The sequence below is a fragment of the Lissotriton vulgaris genome, chromosome 8 (assembly GCF_964263255.1).
Source record: "Lissotriton vulgaris chromosome 8, aLisVul1.2, whole genome shotgun sequence".
NCBI classification, from domain to species: Eukaryota; Metazoa; Chordata; class Amphibia; order Caudata; family Salamandridae; genus Lissotriton; species Lissotriton vulgaris.
In genome coordinates, this window is record NC_141696.1 from 1,557,285,153 (window position 1) to 1,557,305,439 (window position 20,287).

Below are 20,287 nucleotides of genomic sequence, written 5' to 3' on the forward strand. Positions count from 1 at the left end.
CATAGCATTTAAAAAAATGCTCTACGTATATTTATTGACAAATGCTTAGTGACCAATTTACGCTTACATTTAATACAAGCATTTGCAATGCAATAGGTCTCGCATTTACGCAAGTTCTAGCTGTTGACATTGCAAATAGGAATGCCTTTTATTTTTGTTTTTAAAACATAAATAAAAAGCTTTGTCATTTACAATGCCAATAGCTTAAACTCGCTTAAATGCAAAGGGCAATGGAAAGTATTTTATGACTGTATTAACTTCTAAAATGTAGAGCAGTATACCATTTCAGAAGAAAACCGAAAAAGTAATAATAAAAGTGAAGCGTTCCACAAACACCGGTAAAACACTGTTTCAGTTGATTTATTTGGCACAAAAATGAATATCCACTGAAAAGCACTGTTTTTTTAAGGTATGGAAGTCACTGGAAAACACTGAAAAAACACCACCAGAATTTACCATGAATAGAAACTGAAAACAGGAAAGCCTAAGAATAAGGTACTGGTGCTAGGCCTTTGAGTTTCAAAGGAGGAGGTTCCTTGAATAGACCCCAAAACTGATTCTTCTGATTTTAAACTAATTAGTTCTTGTCTCAGAATTTTATTTTCCTCTCGAACTTCCGTTAAGTCTCTTTGTATATTACCTAAAATGGCAGGTTCTGCCCAATACTCGTTCTGAAGTTGTCTCAATAAATCTGGTATCACTGCTATTGAATGGATACCATGAGTTCTGGTATAGATGGCAGTGAAAACTGTACCCCAAGACGGACAATCTTTTATCAGAGGAGCTATCCCCATTGACAAGCAGATTGTTAGCATTCTGTGTTTTTCTCGAGGGCCTGTGTGGGGGAACACTGCCTCTGTGTTATTTTCTGTGCTATCCAGAATAGCATTTGCTCACGTTTCGTGGACATTCTTCCCATAACCGCATTCAGCGTTTGTGGTTTGATTTTAATTGCAGTTCCTTGTAGTTGACCTGCTGGTGTAACCCTGGTAGGTTGAAGTGTGAGTGTTCTCATAATGAACTCTGTTAAATTTCTGTAGAGTTTTATTATTTCTTTGTGAAGTGGACGTAAATCTGCTACCGACGTTGTATTAATGTCTGGATGCAGTGTGTAAGCTGCTAGGACTGGCCAAGTCGTTCCCTCTCTGCTGAGCGGACCGAGTCTTACTTTATCAGTTGTGTGTGGGAGGGTGCCTTTAAATCAGTTTATGTGCTCCTGGTAGGTGAGCGGAACTTCAATGTCCTCATATGGACAATATTCTTCCAGTATTTCATCCGGAGTTTAAGTATGAAATTTATTTTGCATGCATCCGCCGGTGGGAATTTAACCCATGAATAAAATACCTCTGTCCTGAATAACAAGTGTACCTCAATCACAAATGATACAGTCCCCCCGATGACACTCCAACTCTGCTAGTTTTAAAGTGAGTGCATTTCTGACATTTTCTGAAATGTTTGTAGCACTTTCTTGTTCTCCTTCACCTGCAGCATTGGCACGTAATGCTGCTGCAGCATGGGCTTCTTCAGACATTGTTGAAAGAGTTTCAAGGAACTTGAGATAAGCTTTTATGCACACTAGGGAACTACTAACCTTTAAGCCTAAATAAACCTACAGCCAATACATAGGATATGCCTACTCAGCTGCGGCTGATTTTTCGCTTCCCCACTCCAGAGGTCTCTGGGTAGATGTGAATAGGGGTCTCTGAGAAAGCATGAATGAATAAGTCAGATTTGACCGATAAATGAGAAACAAACCAACGTTGGGCGCCATGACATGTAGTTCCTATAAACCTATAAAGGACCTGCGTGTTTAGACAACATAAACTGTGGGCGTGGGGTCCAGACTGATTCCAGACACCTCCACCGGATATGTTAGACTGTATACCAGCAAGCTCACAGTGTATGTATGTATGTATTTAAGCTTATATAGTGCTCAACTACCCTCAACGTGGGTGTCCCGGCGCCTGCAGACACAGGGTGGTGAGGGCAGGTTAGGGTTGTCGAGCCCTAGTTTGATAAGGGAGGCTGAAGAGCCAAGTCTTCAAAGCCTTCCGGAAGGTGAGTTCTGATTTAGCTTTTCTGATGTGGATAGGCAAAGAGTTCCACAAGGTCGCGGTTTTGACGGAAAAGGACCGCCCTCCTATTCTGGACTTGGAAAAACGGGGGATGACAAGGCACTCCAGATGATTAGATCTTAGGGTCCTAGACTGATGGTATTTGCAAACTATCTTCTTTAAGTATTAAAGACCAATGTCATTGAGTGCTCTGTATGCAAGAGTTAGTTCCTTAAATTCAGTTATTTTCTTGACTGGCAGCCAGTGGAGGCTACGCAAATGGGGAGAGATGTGATGTCTCAAAGGGATGTTCCTAATAGGCCTAGCTGCCGCGTTCTGTATAGTCTGCAGTTTCCTGAACAGGTATACTGGCAGCCCCATATACAGACTGTTTGCTTAGTTGAGCTGTGATGTAATCACTGCATGGACTACTGTTTTCCTACAGTCCACCGGCAGAAGGTTGAAGAATCTCTGAAGGGCCTTTATTTTCCAGAAACAAGATGAGGAAACATGGCCTATCTGGGTCTTGCATGACAACAAAGTATCTAGTCTGAACCCCAGATTCCTAGCAGATGAGAATGGGAGGAGAGGGGGGGGGTTGAGTTCTGCGGGCCACCAGAGATTTGATGGTGGGGGCGAGGGCTAGTTGAATAATAGCACCTCCGTTTTTTCTGTGTTCAGCTTTAGGCAGTTAATGGTCATCCATGCTGAGATGTCCATGAGACACTGCCTAAAGTTTGCAAATGTAGCTTCCGAGCGATCTTGGGAGGAAAACACGAGCTGCGTGTCATCAGCATATGAGATAACATCAACACTGCGTTGCTTTACCAGAGGGGCTAGGTGAGCGAGTTAGACATTAAAAAGGGTTGGGCTAAGGGCTGAACCCTGAGGCACTCCACAGATCAGAGGGCAAGAGTTAGAGGTGTATGGATGCAGATGAATTTTCTGGGAGCGGCCTTCTAGGAAGGAGCTGAACGAAGCTGAACTACTCCCCCCTCACTCCCACCTATCTAAGAGGATTTTTTGCAACACTGTGTCGAATGCTGCCGATAGCACCAGCACTGCACAGTTCCCCTTATCCATTGTTTCCCAGACAGTTTCTGCTACTTCGAGTAGTGCTGTCTCTGTACTGTATCCTACTGGAGTAGTTTATAGGATTTAAGAAATTTAGATAATTGCTTTTGCACTTCTTTTCTAGTATCTTAGCAGGTGCTGGCAGAAGGGAAATAGGTCTAAAACTGTTCAATATTGTAGGGTCTGCATTCTCCTTTTTTAGGATCGGTTGAACAACAATGATTTTGTAACTGGAGGGATAAATGCCAGTTTCCAGCGATGTGTTCCTAGAGCTGTTTTAAGGCAGGATTGCGCAGCGGTGGTAATATTTGGAAAAACCTGGCCGGGCAGGGATCAAGTGGGGACCCGCATTTAGCTTTTTCTAAATGCTTGAGGGATGGATGTAGCCAAATCCAAAGGACAGAATTAAGGCCATGTTTTTGTCAGTAAGGGGAGAGGCAGTGACGTGTTAGATGGTTCCGTCTCAGGAAAAGCTGCATAGATGTCTTGGATCTTCTCCTGGAAGAAGACCGAAAGATCCTCACATGGTGTAGCAGAGGAGACTATACTACTTTTCATTGTCTCTGGTTTAAGAAACCCCTGAACAATATTAAAAATGTCAGTGGAATTATCAGCTGATTTTATTTGATTGACGATATAATCCTTTATAATATTGCGTTTTAATTTGTGAAACTGTTTTATTTCCTTTCTGTATGTGTTTTTTGCTTCAGGGTGGTAGAATAGGAGCCAGGCCCGCTCAAGTTTCTTACATCAGCCTTTTTGTGTGCGAACTCCTGCTGTAAACTGGGGGGCAGAAGGTGTGTTCCCGCCTGTTTCAATATTTTCATGGGATTTCCCGCCTGTTTCATTATTTTCTTGGGAGTTATATGGTCAAGGGCCGACGTCACCCAGTGATTAAAGGTTACAGTGTCGCAGTTCAGGTCTTCAGTAAGTAGCAAAGGAGTGTTTGCTAATACAGGTCCTAGTACATCGAGTTAACTTTCCTCCAATTTCTTCAGACTTCGTGTTCAGGTTTTGCAGCGTTATGGTTAGTGGGGATAGTAAGATAGAAAGGAATAAGACTGTGGTATGGCCATACAAGGGGGATAGGATTTTCAGTTGTTAGGGTGGAGATATTAAATAAATGAGATCCAGGGTGTGGCCAGCCCTGTGCGTGGACATGTGGAACAGTTGTTTAAGGTTCTATCCTGTCAGTGTCCCTGCTAGTTGGGTGGCCATGGGACATAGATCATTGTCCATGTGGACATTGAAGTCCCCTAAAACTATAAAGTTAGAATATTTTAGTGAGAGGTCAGCAATCCTGTCGCATATTTCCCATAGCTCTTTGGTCTTAGATGTTGGTGGCCTATAGATCAGCAATCCCACAATGGTGAGAGTAGGGGAGATAGTGATGTTAAAAGATAGTACTTCTATCGGGTCAGTATGTTCGACCCTTCTGTCTAAGATCTCCCAATCATTTCTAATAATCACTGGAAGTCCACACCCCACTCTTTTACCCTCCCGGTTTTCTGAGACTATTTTATAGCCTTTTGGGATCGCCATTGAGATGTCGGGGTTGGAGCTCTCTCTCCTCCAAGTTTCCGTTAGGAAGATGAGATCCCAAGACTTTGAGTCAAGTAGCAGCCAAATATCATCTACGTGCTTAGGGAGAGATCTACAGTTGATTAGACAGGCTTTGATTTTGATGGTTGGCCTGTTACTAGGGGTCCATGGCACAGAGGCTGTGGTTTCTACAACGGGTTTGCCGTTTTTTCCCAAGACCTCATTGCAAAATTAAAAAAAGCAGGACTTACATCTTAGTTCCAGGTCGTGTGGCTCATACTCCAATGCAGAGATCTATATATGTGGGCCTATGGTAGGCTGTTAAGTTAAGCTCCAGGATTTGTGCCCTAGATAGCATATTAGGTGAGTCTGGCTGGAAACGGGCAGCGTGGCTGGCGCTGGTCGCGGGCCGGTCGCAGACAGGTGCAGATGAGCTTGCCTTAGGCGCGCCTTCGGTGCACCAGCTGCGCGTCAGAGCCGGCATACATTTAAGTACTGTTTTGCAGGAGAAGGGCCCGCCTCTGTCGACCCCCGGAAGTGAGTCACTCCAAGGGGGTGCCGAATAATTGGTCAAGAAACACCCCCACTCAATCGGCACAGGCCATGGGGGACCGGGGAGGTGGCCAAGAGAAAATATGGCGTGGCAGCACTAAAGCTAGACGCTGTAAGAGACTACGTGAGTCAAGGAGCGTGGTGAAGTTTAAAAATAAGACAGTGCCACTATGAACTCCTCTTACAAAGTATCTAATTCTTTTTGCCAACTATCAAACATGACAACCCTGTCCACTCAGGGATCGTGGAAACAGTATAGTACTTTTCGCTGAGTCACTCATGCTTACTTTGTCTCGGAGTGATACACAGAATAAAGCATGGGGACGTTTTAAATAAGTATTTATTGTACCAGATCATTCTAGTGTAAAATATGTGTGCTGTAACAACCATAAGACAGAAACAGATACAAATGATTATAAGCACTAACAGAATAAACGAATGGTAGATTTCTACCATAGTGTCAAAACAATAAATATATGTAGGCATATAAATACATGAGAGTAAAAATGCGTACTCCTACGATACAGGCCTTAACTAGATGTCCCTAGATGTATGTATGTGTATAGCCAAGAATCCCCCTAGGATAGAACCAACCCCATTACCTGGTGTGAGAGAATGAAGGACCCCGTCTTGGCCTTGAGATGGATACCCCGCAAGGAATGTCAGACCACTGTGCGCTGGGATATCTGCGTGCAGGAACCTCAGCGTCTCGTGTCAGTGTGTCAGCATGGAAGTCTTTCTCCTCTGCCTGCCCCAGCAAAGATATGGTTTTTAAATACCCTCAGGGGTTCTACCTTGCTGTGTCATGTCGGCAGAGGATGACGAAAGGGATGACCCTTATACATAGTTATTATGCAGAAGATACAGAAGATTGTAGTCCTGCTGTGATTCTGAGAATCCTCATGCATAATAAATGAGGCTAATTTTGGGACAAAACCACATGACATTTAAGCAGCACCTAACTAGGTAAAAGGTTGGCATAAACATGTTATGTAGTATAATGGTATGTAAATGTAGGTGAAAGGTTTGGTGACTACCCAAGCATATATTGGGGTACATTACAAATCATAACACTTGCAAGTTTTTTCATGCTCTTTGCCTTTTCATACATAGATGCAAATAAAACCCATTCCACATTTACTCTGGCTTAAATGATTTTATTGTATGTGCTTTTGTTTGTTGATGGGAACTTATGACTGACGAAAGACAGAAACTTGCTCCATTTCAGTAAAATTTTAATGGGATTTTCCATGTGGGTACTCGCTAATGCACACTTTGGTATGAGAAAAATCAAGGAAGCTCTTTCAACATATACTACAAGAGCATCTTTCCCCTTATGCGATTGCTAAAGTGCAGGTAAGCTCAATATATTATGGACATTCTTCCTAGAATTACTACGTTGGTTTGCAGGTGTCTTAGAGTTCAGGAATGAATTAAACACACATTTCCATGTTTTACTTCTTTTCTACGTTTGTGTTTGCTAATTGATGTTCACTAAGGGTTTATGCTTTTTCTCCTATGTGTTTTCGCTGATGGACCTTTATCTGCATTGATTTAATAAAATTCTCTCCACATTTACTGTAGGAACATCATTTCACTCCTGTGTATGTTTGTTGTTGTTTATTTCATTTTGATGACTCAATATAGGTTCACTACAAAAGAGTAAAAATTTGCTGAGAGATCTTTAGCTTCAATGAGACAATAAATTCTTCCCACAGTCACCGCTGGGATATGGTATTTTCCCTATGTATGTGTGCTCATGGCTCTTTAAATGCACTGATTTAATAAAGTTCTGTCAACATCACTAAGAGTTCCCCTATGCGCATTCTCTGATGGCACTTTTTTCCATATTCAATACAACTATGCAGCTTTACAGCTGTGTGCATTCTGTTGGTGGCATTTAAAGACTGAAGACTGATCAAAGCTCCTTCCATATGCACTGCATGTATCAGGTTTTTCCCCTGTATGTGTTCCGTGATGTACAGTTAGGGAGGCCAAGTGAGCAAATTTCTTTCCACATGTAGTACAAATGTATGGTTTTTCACCTGTGTGTGTTCGTTGGTGGGATTTCAGGCCTGATAAGTGAGTAATGTTCTTTCCACATTTACTACATGTGTATGGTTTTTCTCCTGTGTGTGTTCGCTGATGGATCTTTAGTTTTCCTGAGAAAGCAAAGCTCTTTCCACATTCGTATGGCTTTCCCCTTTGTTTCTTTGTAAATGGAACTTTAGGGAGGCCAAGTGAGCAAAGCTCTTTCCACATTTAGTACAAATGTATGGTTTTTCACCTGTGTGTGTTCGTTGGTGAGATTTCAAGCCTGATAAGTGAGGAAAGTTCCTTCCACATTCACTACATGTGTATGGTTTTTCTCCTGTGTGAGTTCGCTGGTGGATCTTTAGTTTTCCTAAGGAAGCAAAGCTCTTTCCACATTCACTACATGTGTATGGTTGTCCCCCTCTGTGTCTTTGTAAATGGAACTTTAGGTAGGCTGGGTGAGTAAAGCTCTGACCACATTCTGTACAAATATACGGGTTTTCCCCTGTGTGCGTTCGCTGGTGGTATTTCAAGCTTGATGAGTGAGTAAAGCTCCTTCCACATTCACTACATGTGTAAGGTCTTTCGCCTGTATGTGATCGCAGATGTGAAGTTAGATGTGCAGGCTGATTAAAGCTTTTTCCACATTCACATTTGTATGGTTCTTCCCCTGTGTGTCCTTGTTGATGGATCTTTAGGTTGGATAACCAAGCAAACCTCTTTCCACATTCAGAACAAATGTACGGTTTTTCCCCTGTGTGTGTCCGTTGGTGGGATTTCAAGCTTGATGAGTGAGTAAACCTCTTTCCACATTCACTACAAGTGTATGGCTTTTTCCCTGTGTGGCTTCGTTGATGACTCTTTAGGTTGGAGGAATTAGCAAAGCTCGTTCCACATTCAGTACAACTGTATGGTTTTTCCCCTGTATGTGTTCGCTCATGGCCCTTTAAATGAGAGGATTTACTGAAGCTCTTAGCACATTTACTACAGGGGTACGGTTTTTCCATTGTGTGTAGTTACCAATGGATATTCACTTTTTTGAATCATTACTCTAGCATGATTTGTCCTGTGTGTGTTTGCTGATGGCTCCTGAGGTGTAATGAGTGGATAAAGCTCATTCCACATTCACTCCAAATGTTTTCTTTACCTTATGTATGTGTCTAATAATTATCCTTTAAAGGCAATGACTGAATAAAATAAATATCTCAATCATTGATCCTTAATACTTTTTTTACTGTGTGCTGGCTGATGACAGAGGTGCGTTGATTAGTGATCAAAGGTCTTCTCACATGCACTGTACATGTATGCTTTTCCTTCCATTTTGTTTGCAAGTGGACTATTAGTTATGATGATTGTTGAATGGTCTTGGCACATTCACCTTGCAAAAAATTAACCCCAATACTTATCTGCTGAAGTTTTTATCTTCAATGTGGATCAATGTTATTGAAACACGCAAACAAAGAATGATCTTCATTGCCATATCTATACACTATAGGATAGTAGTATACTTCACAAGTAGCCAGTCCCTTCTTTGTTTGATACTTAAGCTGTATGTTTCTCGATCCGTGTTTTATAAGCCGTTTGTCTTTCTGCAGTGTGAATAGCACAGCCAAAACAGGGTTTACCACGGACTTGGTTGTTATCAGATGAATCGCGCTACCTGGAGCCTTATAACACTGGATACATCGTGCCAGTGTTGTTCCTGTGGTTTTATTTAGTGTGGATGTTATGGGTTAAGATTGTCCTCAGCTTGTTGAAGCCACTAGATAAAGTTTGATGTTTGCAGCAAGATTTGTCTATTCAGATACGAGATTCTGGGTCTCTTTCTGTGGTGTTCTTTTTTTTAATTGCAGTCTGGCGTCACTTCTGACTTTTCTTGATCATCAATTGGGTTTCCAGAATTAGCGTATTTTCTTCATTACCCTTCACCTTATTTTGTGTTCATGAATCTGCTCTCTGTGGATACAAAAGATCTGAAATTACTAAAGGTATAGGCAGAACAAGGACAAAAATGCGAAAGACATAATAACTACATGCCTTTTAGTTGACTGTATTATTTAAGCCTCTATCACGTGGACTAGGCAGCAGTTCACTCTACTGTTTTTCTCACTGTGCCATTTAAGAATGGAACCATCCCTTATATAAATCAGCATTGATCTGTACGAACAATCTAGCCAGGCCATGTGACCTTTAAATAGGAACAAAAGCAACATAAAAAATGTTTTAGAATTTGTGGGCACTGGCAGTGAGGTACAGCTTGTTTTCTATGGCACAGCGAGCCAATTAGTAAGGAAATGTCCAATTGAACATATTTATATATTGACAAAGGCTAATACTTGTATGAAAAGCACTAAATATAATTAACAAATTAAAGCAAAATACAACAAGGCAGTCAGAGTAACTAACAATGTTTTGTCAAACACCAAACTCCAGAAACTGAAATACAATTGGGAGAATCATTTCAAAATTTATGGTATCTGTACCTTCAGTATTGTTAGAAATGGGATTTCCAGTTGGCTAAGGCTTGCGCCAAAGCCAGGCAGAAACCACCACTCTAGTCAGGGCAAGGGAGTTACACGCCAAAGATAACCCCTGCTCACCCTCTAGGTAACGTGACACGAGCAGTAAGGCTTATCCCGGAGGCAATGTAGGTTAAGTATTTGCGCACGCACCCACCAGCAATAACATCCCAGGTCCCCACACAAGGTTATATATAAAAATATCCTTTGTACTATACCAAACACATTAGATAATAAACACACACTTTACAATGTGCCACAGGCACGGGCAGAAGATTTTACAGGGGATTATATACATGGGACAGGGCCACAAGGGCCACTGTCAGGAATAGCACTTGGTAGAACTAGCACTTTGTAGGAATAACGCTTCGCACATAGCACATATAATAACTGTAGCACCAAAATAGCAAATGTAGCACACAACCAGTAATCACTGGTAAAAGGTAAGTACACACTACGCAATCCTCACCACCTTAGGCATAAATCACGCAGGGTACCAAGAACTCACTAGCATAACCTATACTTGGAAAAACAAACTCCTAGGCATAAAAATACTGGTATAGGCAATAAGGCATTTGCATATCATGCAGGAATCACGTTAGGCACATTTGCGCCAAAAAGTACACAGAACTGACTCCAGGCCAACCTGGCCTCTCAGGGGCTCACAGGTCCAATGTCCGGAATGTCTGGGCTAAAAAATGGACAGGGCCTAAACGTAGCAGTTGCCCACTAAGTGCTGGGCAACTGGGGAATTGAGCCTGGCACCAGCGTGCCTCCTGGCTATTCTCTAGGGCTCCAAATGAACAGTAGGGCTCCAAAAACAATGTGGGAGCCTCGTGGGCGCTATGAACAACTGAGCCTTCAGGGGCCTCGTGGGCTCTAGAAATGAAATGCGCCCTGGAGCCATGTGGGCTCTGAACAACAATGCCCCCCTCGTTGGAGTCCCGCTCGGGGGACTCGAAGAACAATGGCCCCCAGAGCCCTCAATGGGCCTGGACAGGAAAATGCCCCCGAAGATGCTGGACAACGTGGGAGCGACCCGCTGCCAAGTGGGGCCGCTCATGATACTCAAACTGGTCCAACCGTCGGAGCAGCCCTCTGGAAAGCGGGGCTTCTCGGGTTAGAGGCACCGGCTCCCCCCAGCCGGCTTTTCACCCGCTCTGGGCCTTGCGTCTACAAAGCGCGGCTGGGAGCGTAGTTACCTGGGAAGTGTCCACGGAGCGGCTCCTTCCTGGATCGGCATCGGAGGGGGCCGGGCCCTCTTTTTCTGACGCGGCTTCCCTGGGCTGCGGGGCTCTCTCAGCTCACGAGAGCCCCGGGCAGACTTGCTGGCTTCTCTCCTTCTGGTGCACCGGAGCACGGGGTGGGCTCCCGTCAGCTTCTGTTCTTTGTAAAAACGCTTCCGGGTCGTTTTGCTGCGGGCAGCCAATAGCAGCGCAGCCCTCACCTCGAGCCCCCAGGCCGGCGGCGGTGATTTCCTCAGGCAAGATAAGGGTTAGGCCTCTGTTAAATAAATACTAAAACGGGGGGGGGGTGTTCACCTGAATATCAAATAATGCAGACGCAGGGTCGGCACCTGCGCTCTCAGATATTAAAAAATACGCGGCAATTCTGCAGGGTGGGTATCTGCTCTGGAATGAAGAACAAAGGGGGGGGATCCCCACGTCGGGGAATTCCTCTTGAAAAGGATCGCCGCACCAGCGGCGCAACACGCTATTTTGGAGGAGGAGACCAGCACTCCCCTGGCGCTGTCAGGCCACAAGAGTCTCAAAGGTCCAGGGACAAAATCCAAAAAGGGAGGAAGAAGGTAGAGGGGCAAGGCTGGGCCCAGCTCACAGGTCCTCCAGGCAGGGAGGCAGTCCCCAGTGGCGGTCCTCCTGGTGCCCAGCAGCGGCAGGCCCCCTCCAAGTTAGGATCAGGTAGAGAAAATTTTGCAAGGGGTCACAGCCCCTTTTTATACACATAAATCCTTGGTCTGTGTCTGCAGGGTGGGGGGAAAACCAGTTGCAGCTGGTTTTGGAGTACTCTGTTGTGTTCAGCCCCTCTCATCATTCACTGGCCAGGCTAGGGTCATCAGACGCACCACAGGGGGCGGAGCCAGCATTGTGTGGGGAAATCCCAGCCCTATTCAGGTCCCAGGTGCACTCCTCCCACCCATCTGGCTGTCAATAACCACCGGGGCAGACCCATCCTGACTCCTGGAGCCAGGCTCACCAGCCAGCTCCAGTCAATCACAAGCCAGACAGGGAATTCACATTTATTACACAGACAGGCCAACTTCTAGAAGTGGCACTTCCGCACTAGACACATTTATGCCGCACACATCATCGCGCAGCATTCAATCTCACGAGTCCGCACATACCAAACTCGAGCTTGCACTCCCCACGCATCAGGAACTACCATGGACACATACATTCCCCATGCATTCCTATGGGAGGGCAGGCCACCCTTACCACACGCACGCAATTTACCCTGGGACACAGTGGTAAAGTGCGCAGAAGCCAAAAATCACTAACACCAGGTCACAATTAAAAGCAAAACGTTTTGGGGTGAACCTGCCAGAAGGGCCAAGTCCAACACAACCCCCTTCCAGCCAAAACGCAGGGTAGACCAATCACCACCTTGATGGGCTTCCCTGCTTTGGACGATAGAACACGGACGTGGGCCCGCAACTGCAGGGACACCCTCTGGTTCTAAGCCACAGTGAACCCATGGGGTACCTTCTAAAAACACTGTCTGGAACAACTGGGTTACCTCGCTGGTACTCCCAAGCTGTCCGCGGCCAGGACCATGCCCTGGGCCACCCAGGTGCCACTGGTCCATGCCGATTTGCAGAGTGAGGGGTAGTAACCCCTGGCACATAGTAGCCATTCTCCACTCTTCCTCTCCTCAGGACAGGGCTAGACTGCCAATGGTTCTCCAGCCTAGGGCCTACGCCCTTAGGCAGACCAGGAGTCACCGGGGAGTCTCTCCTCCCCCTACCTCTCCTTCTAGGGTTCCTCCTCCTTTGAGAAACACCCTTAGAACACCACTCTCCCAATCTAGGGTTTAACCCCTCAGGTTGCACCGGGGTCAGAGGCGGGCTCTCCCACCCTCTGTACCCCCTTCCAGAGTTCTGCACCCTCCCAACTGGAGTGGTATCCCTGGAAGATGAACCAGTCAGGACGCTGGTTACAGACGTCCTACCCTTCAGGTCAGGCGAATCCTGTACCTGGCCTCCCAACCTCTGGTCTAAAACCTTTTGCGGAATACTTGCCTGGCACTCCGGGACTTCTGGGGACTTACACATCATCCCCTTGAGGCTAACACATGACTCATATGTTGTGTGACTGTCTGTGTGGCGCAGATCTCCCGTCCTCTGTCCATCTGACAGTGTGCGAAGGCCCCCCAGAACAGAAGTGGTGTCACCCGGGTCTCCCCAAGGGAATCTAGCCCAACTGGCTAGTTCCTGGTCCACTGGGGAACTTATCGCCCAATCACTCCTCACTTCGGACTCCTGTACCCTCCAACTGGAGTGGCACTGCCGGACACTAGAACCACTGGAGCTCTATTTACAGATGCTCGGTGTCCTCTATACACTAGGAGATCCTCCTCAAATGGACTAACAGGACACCTTAGGTCCCCAACCTGGTGTTCCCTAAAGAAAACATCCAGGCTCTGAGACAGGGCTTGGGCCTCTCGGTCACACACTTAATCCCACTCCACTGAGACAGGTCGTAAGCCCCTACACCCCTCTCGCTACACTGGGACATAGCTGGGCTACTCTGAACCTCTTCCACCACACTGGGCTGGAAGATACCTGAACCACTACTTTTAGAATCACTCACCAATGACTCTTCAGAACCTCTGGCGCTTTCCCAGTGCTTTGCTTCCTCTGCAAGGTCACAAGGACAAAAGGAGTCACACCTCAACAGGTGCTGGCGCAATTCTCGACAACAAATACTGAGCATCTTCTCTTTGATAACCATACTGAGCAGTCCACCCCAACCCGGTTTCGGGTTAAGCCTTACCCAACTGTCCAGTGCCTCTTCACATTCATCCACAAAGTCCTCCCAAGACTGGTGAGACAGTTTCCTACTGCCCCTGAATTTCAACCTTAACTCCTCTTTTTGGGAAACAGGTACCATACTTTGGGAACTGGGAGTGGGACTTCCTGCACTGAAGTTGATATTGCTGCCACCACTGGACTCATTCCTCCCTGGGGAATCCAGAAAATTATAACTGCGCTCAGGGGACAATCTACCCTCCTGAGCTAATTTCTCTCTGGCAAAGGCCCCCCCATTCTCTCCTGCACACCCAGCTGCGCTATCTCCTTGGCATGCTCTAACCTGAGCTTTTCCAAAGCCATCTGGTGCTCCCTTTCTTCCCTCCTATCTAACCACTCCTCTGGGGACAGGGACAGGGAAAGGGATGGGGTGCTGCACCTGACACTGGACCCAGCAAGGGACTCCCTATCTATGGTGTCTTCACTATCTACTGGCGTCCATGCAGTGTCATCTTCTTTCTCCTCTTCAGATTCCTCAGGGCTCCCCACAGACCCACCACCCTCATGGTGTGCGGCCCGGGCCCTTTCCTCCTCACTGCGCTCAAGATCCCATTGACTCTTTTGCCATAGGATCAGGCTGTCCCTCAGTTTGGACTAGGTATCTGACTCACCCACCTCTATGTCTCTCTCTTCACAGAACAGAAGGGCCAAGTCCAACAAGTATCTTAGACAAAGACCAGGTGGTGCTTTTCATCCCCAGGCTAATTTCAGCGTGTTAATAGCAGATGCTATTATGATAAGGTAGGTTGAGGGTTTTTGTAGGAGTATCTGTTTTTTGTGTAAGTGACTGACAGCAACCAGAGGCTGTTGCCTAGGTATAGGGGACCAAGCTAGGTCCCAACTGAGGTGCTGATGGAAGGGAAAGGGTGAAGGGGCACTACTAAAGATCACAATACCTGCTCCATACCTGAGGAAGGACAGAGGATGCCACAGGACCCAGGACGGGGGTGCTATACTGGAAGAGGATATTGCATTACATCAGCATGTTCTTTACGAGACCGTTCTGGGGTAAGAACACTGATAGTCGAGGCAGATACTGAGGATAAAGTATAGAATCAATCCTTCACTTGTCCACTGGGTACATTGTACAAGAATGAAATCTGAGAAGAAGTGGCTCATGCTGCATCTGGGAGCATCTAGTATGATAATGGCCACTTTGAGAGTCAAGAAAAAACAAGGGACCTCAAAACAAATTATAGCTGGTGGAGGCCCAAGTAAAGCAGGATAATGTCCAAGAGAATGATGTCAACACAGCGGTGACCAAAAGCTACATGCAACACAAACGTTAAATATTAGACCAGGGCCTGCAAAGAGGAGATGGAGCAGACCCTCTAAAATATTAAATTGAATGTTGGAATTGGGAGCAAAAGTCCATTCCTTTGAAGAAACAATGGACAAAGGCACTATGGACTAAGAGGAATTTATAGACCGACTAATTATTAGAACAGCAAAATGTGATCCAGGAGGTGAAGCAAGAGGACCTGTAGAACACAGCTTGGAGCAATAATATCTGGATGAATGGAGTCCCTAAAGGAGGATGGATAAATCAGAACCTATACCCAGAGTGTATTTCAAACCATTCTGTAAAAGGAAGAGAGATTGGCAATTCACATTGATAGAGCACATAGATTTACAGGAGGCATCATAAGAACTTTTTTCCTGCAGGAATTATATTGCACGTTTATTATTTTGATTACATGATGAAGGCCCGAGGGGGCAGAGATGTGTAACACATTGAAGCTTCATAACAGTTATTTGAAGACTTGACATTGCAGAAGCAGCAAGCCTCCTGCCCAGCGGCATTCTTTCTACCAACAAAAGTGGTTCTGGGAGGGGAACAGATGGGGTCAACTAAATTTTATGTGGAAGGAGAGGTAGTAGTACACAATCACTGAAAGAGATCCGGGTGGAGCAGGAAGGCAACCAAACACCTGCTACGAAAATGAGAGAGTAGGGCATCCTGTCATAACGTTAACCTTTGCGCCAAAAGGCGAGATGAGATAATTGGGAAGAGTCCAACCAAAACTGGTTGAATGAAGAGTGGTGATTTATTAACAATCAGAAAGAGTAAGCACTGTCTCCAAGGGGGGCCAAATGAAGTGAAGTGAGACTAGATCTTATGAATGTTGAATATGGTGGTAACAGACTGTGCACTGACACTGAAAGATAGTTGGGTAGGGTTTAGCTTGAACTAGTAGAATTTGTTGGTATGGGGCATGCTGGGTTCCATGATATTGTAGAGGTAAGATGATGAAGGAAAGACCGTAGCGTGGGCAATTAAATACTGGTCTAAATTACTGGCTATCAGAATGTTTGAAGCAGAGTAGAATGGTGGTTGGTTCACCTACAAATGGCACAGCTGAACAGGAAGAATAATTTTTAAGAGGGCAGAAAGGTTGTTAGAGGTGCAGGAGAGAAACCTCTCAGAGCCAACTCTTGTCCTGTGACAATAGAGTACGTTTTATTCTGCTCCTTTGGGGATTCTAATTCAAGCTCAGGGAAGACGTTAGGGAGGACATTTATAAACAGTCCAGGTACTCATTGATTCTGCAAACCACAAATACCGAGTAAAGGATAAGGGAAACTGAAAAGATGAAAAGCAATGTCCACAAGACAAACAGAGGACACCCCATGTCATTCTATCAATGTGAAATATAACTGCCTATGCAAGGGTGGTTACTAGCCCAGCTAAAAGGATTGGCATTTTGGGAGAGGTGGCACAAATCTCAGCAGATGTGTCTCCTACCGAAGACCACCTAATACCCTCTTATATTTACTAAATGAGGTCCTTGGCCTTCCCAGTATAATAATTCTCCTCTGTACCATAGAAGACAGCAGTGGATATACTTTTGTTCAGGTTCTGGGGTTCACTGTGCACTCCTTGTACATGGATACGGCACACAAATCATTCCTTCTAAATGGTACATACAGAGGAATGATGCTAGCTATCACAACTATTTAGATCCATAATACAGGTCAGTGGAGAGATACTTCAAATGGGGCTTTAGATTAAATATTTCCCCAATCAACTGGTCTTATCATAAAGTGGAGTGATTTAAATATAACCAAGAGTGCATTTCGGAACACTTTTTAGAGAAAGAAAGAAATGGCTAAAGGATCTGGACTTAGTGGATTTGTTAGATTAGACCACCTACTAGTAGACAAATGTCTCTTATATAAAAGGAAGCAGAAGAGACCCTTCAGATTACTCGAACATGGTCCCCTTACAAGTAACATTGACTTGAGGCAAGGATATCTTTTGAGGTCAAACGGATATGGAGGCTAAATTAGACACTACTTAAGAATCTAGTGGTGAGCACAAACATAACAACTTGAGTTACTGATTACCTTAAATATAATTATAATAATGAAGCGAGCACTGGAGAGGTGTAGGATGCCTGAGAAGCTTAGACACAAGGGCATTTTATAGCAGAAGTAGCTTAACTGGGATATGGGAGGAATGGATAATTCCATGAAGAAGGAATTGCAGGTAGCAGACGACAATCATAATAAGACACTCCTTTTAAAGGTATAGTAAAACATTTGGCATTCTTAGGACAGCTTTAATCCTTAACAATGGAAAAAGATATACAGTTTGAAGGCCATCTAAATGTGAAGTACTATAGTGAGGGAACTAAAAATGGTAGATTGCTGGAGGCTAAGCAAGCTCAAAGTTATATAGAAAAGGTGAGGCACGGAACAACTATGTATGTCGATGGGTAGAAAGATTAGCAGTGTGGCTTTGATAGATTTTTAACAGATTTATATAAAATGGAAGAGGTACACTTCACAGTGACCAGCTGAAATGCACCTATCAAAGACCTAAGAGGTGGACAGAGAGAAAATTGAAGCACCCTTGATGACAGTAAACGCAGCCGGCTTTACAGGACCTCAAGCCTTCAAAATCCATGGGACTGTATGGGTTCTCAGCAAGATTCTATAGACACTTAGGTGCACCGCTAGTGAGAATCCTCACAACACTTACGAGTAAAATCATCATAAGGGCAACCCTGCTTATTATTATTATTTTTGCTGTCATCCATGTTTGAGCCATGTACATAAGCCGGGGAAGGTTCCCAAACTTTGCCAGTCCTATCAATACATATTCCTGCTCAATCTAGATGGGAAGTTCTTCTGTTAAATTCTGGGACACTGAGTCAGGGTTATTAGGTCAGACATGTGACTATTCAATCAGGATTTGTATGAGTGATAACATCAAAAAGTTATTTTGTGTTGTTGATATAGCCCAGAGAAGCAGGAAGGAGGTGATCCCCTGTCATAGATGGTGAAAACAGACTTTACAGGGCCCAGTGTTCTTTCCTGACAGAGATTGTTGAGGACCACAGGTTTCAGAGTCAAATTTACTAGTAAGGTGTATTCAAAATACTGAAACTTAAAAATAAGAACAAGAGTTAATGGTAGGCTCATGCATAGGGCGAAGCTCGAGACAATGCTGTCCACTGCCCCCCAACACCAATTATACAAGCTAGTTTTAGAACCGTTTTACAAAGAAAAAGAGATAATCCCAAAATGTAGGTGGTGAAATTAGGGTAAGGTGCATTTATAGTAACCACCTTTGCAGATGAATTGCTTTTGACATTCTCTATCCCGCAGGCACCCCTACCAACTCAGATATTGGACCTCGCACAATTTCCGGTTGTCTTGGGATTCAAAGTTAACTTGTCCTGGCCAGTGGGTCTGGTCATTACAGCTTTAGATCAGACAATGCAGGTAATTTAAAGACTGGAACCTTTCAGATGAGCTGGTGAGGACATAGAATATCTGGGGATAATGAGTGCAAAAAGCATACCAGAAATCCTAAACAAAAACATAAAATGATTAATAAATGCAACTGGAATGGACCTGTCAAACTGAAGCAACAATAATATACCCTAGGCGGAAGAGTAGCAGCAGTCAGGAGGACTATATTGCATAGAATATTCTACTTTTTACATAGAATACCACTCACTGTTCCTGAAGCAATACCCAGACATTACAGGATGTATGCTCTCACTACACCAGGCAAGGGAAGATGCGGAACAGGACTTGGACATTCCAGTGCTCAGATACCACCAGGCATTCCATATATACGTTTCTTGCTGGAATGGTCCCATACAGAGACAAAAAGAATTGTGCTACACAGATCATACATTCTGAGGTAGGTGACTGTGGTAAGTTGCTTGGTTGCCTGTACCTCAGAGAGAAATGTGCCATATACATTTCTGCAGTGATGCCATTCATTCTGAAGGTATTAGATAAGATAACTGAAGAATAGGGACTCATCTTCTATCCCCTGCCCTTCATATTTCCCTTGGGAAATATTAATTTCTCCCTGAGACCTTGATGGTTGCGCCTTCTGGGCAAGGAGACTGGGAGGATGTGTGTTTGCGAGTGAGCTCTTTTAGAAAAGGGGATTAAGTAATTCCAACTAGTTAAGGATGAAGGTTATGCAATGAAGGTGGCAGTGGTTATAAACAGCGCAGCCAGCACCTTTGTTATGCTTGCAAAAGTAATCACTGAATGTGTATTTATGGCGTGCTCAATGCAAATATTGTGCCACCCACAATATTAGCCAGTGCATGATAGGAAATCCTCCATGCACATAACATATGAAAATACAGACAGCAGAGCAGAGTACTTTGAATATAGGCGGGGAGCCGTGCTATACGGGATTGTGAAGGAAGCTTACTATACTTCCAGAGGGCCTGAGACTTCGGCCCCTACTCAGCGACAAGTTCTGAGTTTTTCTGCCTATGTATAAAATTAAGTGACCATCTGGCACGGTCTATTCCTATGATTCCAGTAAAGAATAGGAGTAGTTCCATGTTATTGACCACCATAACGGCATTGACCCAGCTGAGAATACGCTTTGGACTTTTGCGTTTGAGCCTTGAAAAAGTTGTAATAACAACGAAACACGTGTCGGCTGTTCTGTTGTTTCACCTACTTGTCAACAACCTGTCAAAATGATTAATCTATGACAAAGACTGTGCTATATTGATTGATCAACGATTGAGAATAAAACAATACCTGACTGTTTGCCAGTCAGTTCAGAACTCTTTAAAGTGCTGTGCTCTGCTGTCTGTATTTTCATAGTTAAGGATGAATTTCACATTGGGGAAGAGAAGAGTTTTCATTACCTTCAGGTGCACTACTAGGGGCTAGGATTTTATAATCTGTATTTAATAAAGCCTGGGGCACATACAAGCTCAGCTCCGTTGGGTCCCTGTCAGTCTTAGGGAGCAAAACCAGCCACGCATCGGTAATTGATTTCGGAAGGGTGGCGTCTTCCAAGGCAGTGGTGTATAGGGCATGAATTGAGCAATCAAATCCTGGAGGTTGGCACAGTCTACCACATCCTACTGAGGAGATTCAGGAGAGTTTTTCCAACCCTTCTCTGATTAACGTGAGTGGGCAACACCAATGCTTATATTATAAAACAATTAATAAATAAGTACCAGGGCCTT

At 44.5% G+C, this 20,287-nt stretch overlaps 1 pseudogene across 1 annotated transcript in view; it reads right to left on the bottom strand.

Annotated features, from left to right (window-relative positions):
• Positions 1–6,363: 6,363 nt before the first annotated feature.
• Positions 6,364–20,287, bottom strand: part of LOC147700394 (uncharacterized) — a 34,620-nt pseudogene continuing 20,696 nt past the window's right edge. Inside the window, exon 2 of the transcript XR_015299423.1 lies at positions 6,364–9,212. The product of XR_015299423.1 is annotated as an uncharacterized LOC147700394 (transcript). The remainder of the gene's footprint in view (positions 9,213–20,287) is intronic.